We start from the raw sequence: 12,392 nt of genomic DNA on the forward strand, positions 1-12,392 counted from the left end.
GAAAATTGTCTATACAGGACCACGATATCGTATATCCCCCATAAAACGGTACCCCCCGATATTCGGTATTTTGATGATTTTAGCCACATTTTTCAACGGAATTGTCTGAAAATCCACACAAGGAGTTCCTTGTGGGTACTTTATGCCTCGACGGAGAATTATCTATATAGGTCTACGATATCGTATAGCCCCCATATAACGGTACCCCCGATATTTGGTATTTTGATGAATTTATCCACATTTCTCAATGGAATTGTCTGAAATTCCACAAAAGGAGTCCCTTGTGGGCATTTTACCCCCTCAAAAAGAATTGTCTATATAGGTCTACGATATCGTATATCCCCCATATAACTGTACCCCCCGATATTCGGTATTTTGATGATTTTACCCACATTTTGTATCGCAATTGTCTGAAAATCCATACAAGGAGTTCCTTGTGCGTACTTTATACCTCGACAGAGAATTATCTATATAAATCCACGATATCGTATAGCCCTTATATATTTTAGCCACATTTTCCAATCGTATTGTCTGAAAATCCACACACGGAGTTCTTTGTGAGCACTTTACCCCTGAAACGGAATTGTCTATATAGGTTTACAATATCGTATATCCCCCATATAACGGTACTCCCCTATATTCGGTATTTTGATGATTTTACCCACATTTTTCAACGGAATTGTATGATAATCCACACAAGGAGTTCTTTGTGAGTACTTTACTCCCTGAAAGAGAGTTGTCTGTATAGGTCCATGATATCATATATCCCCCGTATAACGGTACCCTCTGACATTCGGTATTTTGATGATTTCAGCCACATTTTTCAACGGAATTGTCTGAAATTCCACACAAGGGGTTCTTTGTGAGCACTTTACACCCTGACATAGAGTTCTCTATATAGGTTAACGATATCGTATAGCCCCAATATAACGGTACCCCCGTTATTCGGTATTTTGATGATTTTAGCTATATATTCCAATGGTATTCTCTGAAAATCCACACAAGGATTTCTTTGTGAGCACTTTAACCCCTGAAAGGTATTTGTCTATATAGGTCCACAATATCGTATATCCCCCATATAACGGTACCCCCGATATTCGGGATTTTGATGATTTTAGCCACATTTCCCAATGGAATTATCTGAAAATCCACACAAGGAGTTCCTTGTGTGTACTTTACCCCCAGACATAGATTTGTCTATATATGTCCACAATAGCGTATATCCCTCCATATATCGCCACCTTCCGATTTTAGGTATTTTAAAGATTTTAACAGAATTTTCAATGGATTTTATTTTTTGAATATTTTCTTATTCGTTCCAAGTGGAGGAGGGTATTCAAAGTTCGGCCCGGTTGAACATACTGCTTTTTTACTTGCATATTTTATTCTTTCATGCCAACAGGGCATTATGAATTGACAAAATTTGTCAAAATCTGTGCAGCCATTCTTGAGATATAAACATTCTAGCTAACATCCTCTTCCTTTGTATATACACATTGTATATATTTCGCTATATATATCCGATATATTTACTATCGCATTTACGTAACGGTCAGAAATTACCTTTTCGTCTATTTGTTATTTCGTTGGGATTAAAAATATTCGCGGTTTAATGGAAAATTTGACTTTTATTAAACACAAATTTTATGGTCTATTTCAGCTACTAAATATTATGCGATGACAATAAAAATTGGAAGACCTCTGCCCAGCACCCTAACTTCCGCGTCGATTGGTCCATAATTGCGACCAGTAGAACAACTGCAAAATCAGGACATTTTTCAGTTTTTGGTTCCATTTCATTCTAAATTTCGTGAAGATTGGGCCATAATTGCGACCTGTAGAGTGAGGAGTGAAGATCCATATATACTTTCCTATGTGGGAAACCAATATTTCGTGGTGTTACAAAAATGTTGGCCCAATGAAACTTATAATACCCCCAACACATAGTGTTGTAGAGTATGACAATATCGGTCCACTCCATCAAGTACCTCCCCCACAAAAGGTCGAAATTTTCAAAAAATATATTTTCTGCACAGAATGATAAACGATAATCCCATTTTGCTCCAACTTTGCAAATCCTAATATTTGCGTCAATGCTAGGTCAGGTGCTAAAATGAACAATATCGGTCTTCCCCACAAAGGGTCAAAATTTTGAATAACTACAATTCATATAAAATGTGATTTAAGGGTCCTGTTGTCCTTAAATTTCACGTATCCTAATGTTTTTATTAACCCTAGGACTGGTGTTAAGATGGAATATATCGGTCCACTCCATCTGATACCTTCCCCACAAAAGGTCGAAATTGTGAATATCCATTATTTTCATAAAACGCGAAACTAACATCCGATTCAGTTTAAACTTGGCATATCTGAATGTTTCTATCAACGCAGGATCTGTTATAAAAACCGTAGAGATCGGACAATTCCTTCTGGTACTTCCCCCACAAAGGGTCAAAGTTTTGAAACCAAAACGTTCACAAAGTCCGAAATAGGCATCAGGTTCTCCTTATATTTCACGCATCCCATTATTTCTACTTACACAATATCTGTTGAGGAGATGGGATATATCGGTCTACTTCTTCTGGTATCTCGCCTACAAAGGATCAAAATTTTGTATATCCATATGGTAAGATGGTATAGATTTCTTTTGCTACCTGCCCCAAATAGGGTTCAAGATTTTGAAAAACAAAACGATCTATGAAACGAAATAAGCATGAAACTCTCTTCAAATTACATACATAAAATCATTTTTGCTAATATAAAATGATACATATCTGCGAACCCCTTCTGGTACCTGACCGACAAAGGGTCATAATTTTGAAGATTTTTATCTGTCATAACTTGCGAAACAAGTCACTGATTCTTTACAACTTGCTATATCAAGGAAACATAGTTCCAGATTTGATTTTGCAGGAAGTTTGTTTCTGTACTTCGATTAGACCAACTCGTAACGATCCTTTACGCCGACTTTTAATGGAAATCAACAAATCTTATCATCTTATCAATCTTACTGAAAATCATAATTCAATTAAGAGAAAACTAATATTAAATTTAAACCCCTGAATCTATATATATATATATAAATCAATTGTTGTTCGTTGGTAATGGAATCAGTCATGTCGTCATATAAGTGTAGAATTTTATAACTACGCAAGGAATATTTCTTCTGAAATAAGTGAAACAGGTAGAGATATCTGGCATTCTTATCTCAGAATTTCTCGGTTTAATTCAATTTTTGAAAAATTTCCCATATAGGATGAGTTACTGTCTTCTCCACTATTGTCTGAACCGAAGCGTAAACGTCATTGTAATGCTTCAAATGCCCCAAACGCTTCAGTCAGCGTACCCCCGCCAGTTTCTACTAATTGCGATGTAGAAACTGGTGGGACGAATTCGTATGCTGCTGTTGTGTCTGAAGTATGTATGCCAATCACAACTGCTGTAACAGATGTTGTCGCAGGTCTTACTAATCCTTCCTGTGCAGCGAGTATATCTACTCCAACTAAGGAGTGGTAAAACTTTAAGAGTTTCTTCCGATCCTACGAGCGAAGCGAGTTTAGGAGAAAGGAAACCAGACTAACTTCCGCAAGGACACCCTTACCGGCAACTTCTTCAGCACAGACATCGCAATCTGGCAATAAACCATTGTCGATGGCCCCCGCTATGAATATGGTTTTTGTCTCAAGGCTTGCACCAGACGCTTCCACTGAAGACATTAATTATTATATTAAATCTAATATCGAAGGTGAATATTTTTTGAAAAGTAATAAACTTCGTTCGTCCTTCTCTTAAAGTAGATTATCTTTTAAAATTGTTGTATTAACGGTATGCAAGCTGATACAATCTATACAGATATTAGTAAAGCGTTTGATCGTGTCAATCACCAACTTTTACTTTATTAATTAAATCATATAGGCTTCAGTAATAAATTACTGTCGTGGATACCATCCTATTTAATAGATAGGACACAATTAGTTTTATTTGAGGGTTGTCAATCTAGCTCTTTTAAAATACCATCGGGTGTTCCTCTAGGAAGTCATCTTGAACTAGTCATTTTTTTCTTATTTCTAAACGATTTGCCGACTTCAATAAAATATTCCCAGTTACTGATGTATGCAGATGATGTAAAGATATTCTTAACATACAAGTCGAACTAATTACTCTCTACTACAAGTAGAATGTGTCTAGACTTCAATTCTTTGTATGATGTCGTAGATTTTGGTACAAGTATTGACATAATAAAATCTAGAATAATTATGTATCTAAATGAGTAGCAAAGATTTTTTCCACCGGCTGATGAAGTATTTTCTGTAGCTGGTATTTCAATGTCTACTAATTTTCCACCATGGTACGGATCATGGTGAGTACGCGATCCCTACGTAATGAGGAGGTCGCCCCATGGTCGGTTGGGGTGGGTAAGAGTGGCGTTGGGAACGTTCAAAAAATAGCGGCTATGCCAAATGGGGAAACTTCTTAGGAATATTGTATTAAAGTTCAAAGATGAACCTAAATATCTCGCCTTTATTGCGATTTCAACGAACGGTCGCATACACAGACGGATATAGATTCCTTGTGAGTACTTTACCCCCTGAGAGAAAATTGTCTATACAGGTCCACGATATCGTATATCCCCCATAAAACGGTACCCCCCGATATTCGGTATTTTGATGATTTTAGCCACATTTTTCAACGGAATTGTCTGAAAATCCACACAAGGAGTTCCTTGTGGGTACTTTATGCCTCGACAGAGAATTATCTATATAGGTCTACGATATCGTATATACACAAGGCGTTCCTTGTGGGTACTTTATACCTCGACAGAGAATTATCTATATAAGTCCACGATATCGTATAGCCCTTATATATTTTAGCCACATTTTCCAATCCCCCATAAAACGGTACCCCCCGATATTCGGTATTTTGATGATTTTAGCCACATTTTTCAACGGAATTGTCTGAAAATCCACACAAGGAGTTCCTTGTGGGTACTTTATGCCTCGACAGAGAATTATCTATATAGGTCTACGATATCGTATAGCCCCCATATAACGGTACCCCCGATATTTGGTATTTTGATGAATTTATCCACATTTCTCAACGGAATTGTCTGAAATTCCACAAAAGGAGTCCCTTGTGGGCATTTTACCCCCTCAAAAAGAATTGTCTATATAGGTCTACGATATCGTATATCCCCCATATAACTGTACCCCCCGATATTCGGTATTTTGATGATTTTACCCACATTTTGTATCGCAATTGTCTGAAAATCCATACAAGGAGTTCCTTGTGCGTACTTTATACCTCGACAGAGAATTATCTATATAAATCCACGATATCGTATAGCCCTTATATATTTTAGCCACATTTTCCAATCGTATTGTCTGAAAATCCACACACGGAGTTCTTTGTGAGCACTTTACCCCTGAAACGGAATTGTCTATATAGGTTTACAATATCGTATATCCCCCATATAACGGTACTCCCCTATATTCGGTATTTTGATGATTTTACCCACATTTTTCAACGGAATTGTCTGAAATTCCACACAAGGGGTTCTTTGTGAGCACTTTACACCCTGACATAGAGTTCTCTATATAGGTTAACGATATCGTATAGCCCCAATATAACGGTACCCCCGTTATTCGGTATTTTGATGATTTTAGCTATATATTCCAATGGTATTCTCTGAAAATCCACACAAGGATTTCTTTGTGAGCACTTTAACCCCTGAAAGGTATTTGTCTATATAGGTCCACAATATCGTATATCCCCCATATAACGGTACCCCCGATATTCGGGATTTTGATGATTTTAGCCACATTTCCCAATGGAATTATCTGAAAATCCACACAAGGAGTTCCTTGTGAGTACTTTACCCCCAGACATAGATTTGTCTATATATGTCCACAATAGCGTATATCCCTCCATATATCGCCACCTTCCGATTTTAGGTATTTTAAAGATTTTAACAGAATTTTCAATGGATTTTATTTTTTGAATATTTTCTTATTCGTTCCAAATGGTGGAGGGTATTCAAAGTTCGGCCCGGTTGAACATACTGCTTTTTTACTTGCATATTTTATTCTTTCATGCCAACAGGGCATTATGAATTGACAAAATTTGTCAAAATCTGTGCAGCCATTCTTGAGATATAAACATTCTAGCTAACATCCTCTTCCTTTGTATATACACATTGTATATATTTCGCTATATATATCCGATATATTTACTATCGCATTTACGTAACGGTCAGAAATTACCTTTTCGTCTATTTGTTATTTCGTTGGGATTAAAAATATTCGCGGTTTAATGGAAAATTTGACTTTTATTAAACACAAATTTTATGGTCTATTTCAGCTACTAAATATTATGCGATGACAATCAAAATTATAAGACCTCTGCCCAGCACGCTAACTTCCGCGTCGATTGGTCCATAATTGCGACCAGTAGAACAACTGCAAAATCAGGACATTTTTCAGTTTTTGGTTCCATTTCATTCTAAATTTCGTGAAGATTGGGCCATAATTGCTACCTGTAGAGTGAGGAGTGAAGATCCATATATATTTTCCTATGTGGGAAACCAATATTTCGTGGTGTTACAAAAATGTTGGCCCAATGAAACTTATAATACCCCCAACACATAGTGTTGTAGAGTATGACAATATCGGTCCACTCCATCAAGTACCTCCCCCACAAAAGGTCGAAATTTTCAAAAAATATATTTTCTGCACAGAATGATAAACGATAATCCCATTTTGCTCCAACTTTGCAAATCCTAATATTTGCGTCAATGCTAGGTCAGGTGCTAAAATGAACAATATCGGTCTTCCCCACAAAGGGTCAAAATTTTGAATAACTACAATTCATATAAAATGTGATTTAAGGGTCCTGTTGTCCTTAAATTTCACGTATCCCAATGTTTTTATTAACCCTAGGACTGGTGTTAAGATGGAATATATCGGTCAACTCCATCTGATACCTCCCCCACAAAAGGTCGAAATTGTGAATATCCATTATTTTCATAAAACGCGAAACTAACATCCGATTCAGTTTAAACTTGGCATATCTGAATGTTTTTATCAACGCAGGATCTGTTATAAAAACCGTAGAGATCGGACAATTCCTTCTGGTACTTCCCCCACAAAGGGTCAAAGTTTTGAAACCAAAACGTTCACAAAGTCCGAAATAGGCATCAGGTTCTCCTTATATTTCACGCATCCCATTATTTCTACTAACACAATATCTGTTGAGAAGATGGGATATATCGGTCTACTTCTTCTGGTATCTCGCCTACAAAGGATCAAAATTTTGTATATCCATATGGTAAGATGGTATAGATTTCTTTTGCTACCTGCCCCAAATAGGGTTCAAGATTTTGAAAAACAAAACGATCTATGAAACGAAATAAGCATGAAACTCTCTTCAAATTACATACATAAAATCATTTTTGCTAATATAAAACCTGTTTGCAAAATGATACATATCTGCGAACCCCTTCTGGTACCTGACCGACAAAGGGTCATAATTTTGAAGATTTTTATCTGTCATAACTTGCGAAACAAGTCACTGATTCTTTACAACTTGCTATATCAAGGAAACATAGTTCCAGATTTGATTTTGCAGAAAGTTTGTTTCTGTACTTCGATTAGACCAACTCGTAACGATCCTTTACGCCGACTTTTAATGGAAATCAACAAATCTTATCATCTTATCAATCTTACTGAAAATCATAATTCAATTAAGAGAAAACTAATATTAAATTTAAACCCCTGAATCTATATATATATATAAATCAATTGTTGTTCGTTGGTAATGGAATCAGTCATGTCGTCATATAAGTGTAGAATTTTATAACTACGCAAGGAATATTTCTTCTGAAATAAGTGAAACAGGTAGAGATATCTGGCATTCTTATCTCAGAATTTCTCGTTTTAATTCAATTTTTGAAAAATTTCCCATATAGGATGAGTTACTGTCTTCTCCACTATTGTCTGAACCGAAGCGTAAACGGCATTGTAATGCTTCAAATGCTCCAAACGCTTCAGTCAGCGTACCCCCGCCAGTTTCTACTAATTGCGATGTAGAAACTGGTGGGACGAATTCGTATGCTGCTGTTGTGTCTGAAGTATGTATGCCAATCACAACTGCTGTAACAGATGTTGTCGCAGGTCTTACTAATCCTTCCTGTGCAGCGAGTATATCTACTCCAACTAAGGAGTGGTAAAACTTTAAGAGTTTCTTCCGATCCTACGAGCGAAGCGAGTTTAGGAGAAAGGAAACCAGACAAACTTCCGCAAGGACACCCTTACCGGCAACTTATTCAGCACAGACATCGCAATCTGGCAATAAACCATTGTCGATGGCCCCCGCTATGAATATGGTTTTTGTCTCAAGGCTTGCACCAGACGCTTCCACTGAAGACATTAATTATTATATTAAATCTAATATCGAAGGTGAATATTTTTTGAAAAGTAATAAACTTCGTTCGTCCTTCTCTTAAAGTAGATTATCTTTTAAAATTGTTGTATTAACGGTATGCAAGCTGATACAATCTATACAGATATTAGTAAAGCGTTTGATCGTGTCAATCACCAACTTTTACTTTATTAATTAAATCATATAGGCTTCAGTAATAAATTACTGTCGTGGATACCATCCTATTTAATAGATAGGACACAATTAGTTTTATTTGAGGGTTGTCAATCTAGCTCTTTTAAAATACCATCGGGTGTTCCTCTAGGAAGTCATCTTGAACTAGTCATTTTTTTCTTATTTCTAAACGATTTGCCGACTTCAATAAAATATTCCCAGTTACTGATGTATGCAGATGATGTAAAGATATTCTTAACATACAAGTCGAACTAATTACTCTCTACTACAAGTAGAATGTGTCTAGACTTCAATTCTTTGTATGATGTCGTAGATTTTGGTACAAGTATTGACATAATAAAATCTAGAATAATTATGTATCTAAATGAGTAGCAAAGATTTTTTCCACCGGCTGATGAAGTATTTTCTGTAGCTGGTATTTCAATGTCTACTAATTTTCCACCATGGTACGGATCATGGTGAGTACGCGATCCCTACGTAATGAGGAGGTCGCCCCATGGTCGGTTGGGGTGGGTAAGAGTGGCGTTGGGAACGTTCAAAAAATAGCGGCTATGCCAAATGGGGAAACTTCTTAGGAATATTGTATTAAAGTTCAAAGATGAACCTAAATATCTCGCCTTTATTGCGATTTCAACGAACGGTCGCATACACAGACGGATATAGATTCCTTGTGAGTACTTTACCCCCTGATAGAAAATTGTCTATACAGGACCACGATATCGTATATCCCCCATAAAACGGTACCCCCCGATATTCGGTATTTTGATGATTTTAGCCACATTTTTCAACGGAATTGTCTGAAAATCCACACAAGGAGTTCCTTGTGGGTACTTTATGCCTCGACAGAGAATTATCTATATAGGTCTACGATATCGTATAGCCCCCATATAACGGTACCCCCGATATTTGGTATTTTGATGAATTTATCCACATTTCTCAATGGAATTGTCTGAAATTCCACAAAAGGAGTCCCTTGTGGGCATTTTACCCCCTCAAAAAGAATTGTCTATATAGGTCTACGATATCGTATATCCCCCATATAACTGTACCCCCCGATATTCGGTATTTTGATGATTTTACCCACATTTTGTATCGCAATTGTCTGAAAATCCATACAAGGAGTTCCTTGTGCGTACTTTATACCTCGACAGAGAATTATCTATATAAATCCACGATATCGTATAGCCCTTATATATTTTAGCCACATTTTCCAATCGTATTGTCTGAAAATCCACACACGGAGTTCTTTGTGAGCACTTTACCCCTGAAACGGAATTGTCTATATAGGTTTACAATATCGTATATCCCCCATATAACGGTATTCCCCTATATTCGGTATTTTGATGATTTTACCCACATTTTTCAACGGAATTGTATGATAATCCACACAAGGAGTTCTTTGTGAGTACTTTACTCCCTGAAAGAGAGTTGTCTGTATAGGTCCACGATATCATATATCCCCCATATAACGGTACCCTCTGACATTTGGTATTTTGATGATTTCAGCCAAATTTTTCAACGGAATTGTCTGAAATTCCACACAAGGGGTTCTTTGTGAGCACTTTACACCCTGACATAGAGTTCTCTATATAGGTTAACGATATCGTATAGCCCCTATATAACGGTACCCCCGTTATTCGGTATTTTGATGATTTTAGCTATATATTCCAATGGTATTCTCTGAAAATCCACACAAGGATTTCTTTGTGAGCACTTTAACCCCTGAAAGGTATTTGTCTATATAGGTCCACAATATCGTATATCCCCCATATAACGGTACCCCCGATATTCGGGATTTTGATGATTTTAGCCACATTTCCCAATGGAATTATCTGAAAATCCACACAAGGAGTTCCTTGTGAGTACTTTACCCCCAGACATAGATTTGTCTATATATGTCCACAATAGCGTATATCCCTCCATATATCGCCACCTTCCGATTTTAGGTATTTTAAAGATTTTAACAGAATTTTCAATGGATTTTATTTTTTGAATATTTTCTTATTCGTTCCAAGTGGTGGAGGGTATTCAAAGTTCGGCCCGGTTGAACATACTGCTTTTTTACTTGCATATTTTATTCTTTCATGCCAACAGGGCATTATGAATTGACAAAATTTGTCAAAATCTGTGCAGCCATTCTTGAGATATAAACATTCTAGCTAACATCCTCTTCCTTTGTATATACACATTGTATATATTTCGCTATATATATCCGATATATTTACTATCGCATTTACGTAACGGTCAGAAATTACCTTTTCGTCTATTTGTTATTTCGTTGGGATTAAAAATATTCGCGGTTTAATGGAAAATTTGACTTTTATTAAACACAAATTTTATGGTCTATTTCAGCTACTAAATATTATGCGATGACAATAAAAATTGGAAGACCTCTGCCCAGCACGCTAACTTCCGCGTCGATTGGTCCATAATTGCGACCAGTAGAACAACTGCAAAATCAGGACATTTTTCAGTTTTTGGTTCCATTTCATTCTAAATTTCGTGAAGATTGGGCCATAATTGCGACCTGTAGAGTGAGGAGTGAAGATCCATATATACTTTCCTATGTGGGAAACCAATATTTCGTGGTGTTACAAAAATGTTGGCCCAATGAAACTTATAATACCCCCAACACATAGTGTTGTAGAGTATGACAATATCGGTCCACTCCATCAAGTACCTCCCCCACAAAAGGTCGAAATTTTCAAAAAATATATTTTCTGCACAGAATGATAAACGATAATCCCATTTTGCTCCAACTTTGCAAATCCTAATATTTGCGTCAATGCTAGGTCAGGTGCTAAAATGAACAATATCGGTCTTCCCCACAAAGGGTCAAAATTTTGAATAACTACAATTCATATAAAATGTGATTTAAGGGTCCTGTTGTCCTTAAATTTCACGTATCCCAATGTTTTTATTAACCCTAGGACTGGTGTTAAGATGGAATATATCGGTCCACTCCATCTGATACCTCCCCCACAAAAGGTCGAAATTGTGAATATCCATTATTTTCATAAAACGCGAAACTAACATCCGATTCAGTTTAAACTTGGCATATCTGAATGTTTCTATCAACGCAGGATCTGTTATAAAAACCGTAGAGATCGGACAATTCCTTCTGGTACTTCCCCCACAAAGGGTCAAAGTTTTGAAACCAAAACGTTCACAAAGTCCGAAATAGGCATCAGGTTCTCCTTATATTTCACGCATCCCATTATTTCTACTAACACAATATCTGTTGAGGAGATGGGATATATCGGTCTACTTCTTCTGGTTCTCGCCTACAAAGGATAAAAATTTTGTATATCCATATGGTAAGATGGTATAGATTTCTTTTGCTACCTGCCCCAAATAGGGTTCAAGATTTTGAAAAACAAAACGATCTATGAAACGAAATAAGCATGAAACTCTCTTCAAATTACATACATAAAATCATTTTTGCTAATATAAAATGATACATATCTGCGAACCCCTTCTGGTACCTGACCGACAAAGGGTCATAATTTTGAAGATTTTTATCTGTCATAACTTGCGAAACAAGTCACTGATTCTTTACAACTTGCTATATCAAGGAAACATAGTTCCAGATTTGATTTTGCAGAAAGTTTGTTTCTGTACTTCGATTAGACCAACTCGTAACGATCCTTTACGCCGACTTTTAATGGAAATCAACAAATCTTATCATCTTATCAATCTTACTGAAAATCATAATTCAATTAAGAGAAAACTAATATTAAATTTAAACCCCTGAATCTATATATATATATAAATCAATTGTT

This window comes from Musca domestica, unplaced genomic scaffold (assembly GCF_030504385.1).
Source record: "Musca domestica strain aabys unplaced genomic scaffold, Musca_domestica.polishedcontigs.V.1.1 21, whole genome shotgun sequence".
Classification (NCBI taxonomy): domain Eukaryota; kingdom Metazoa; phylum Arthropoda; class Insecta; order Diptera; family Muscidae; genus Musca; species Musca domestica.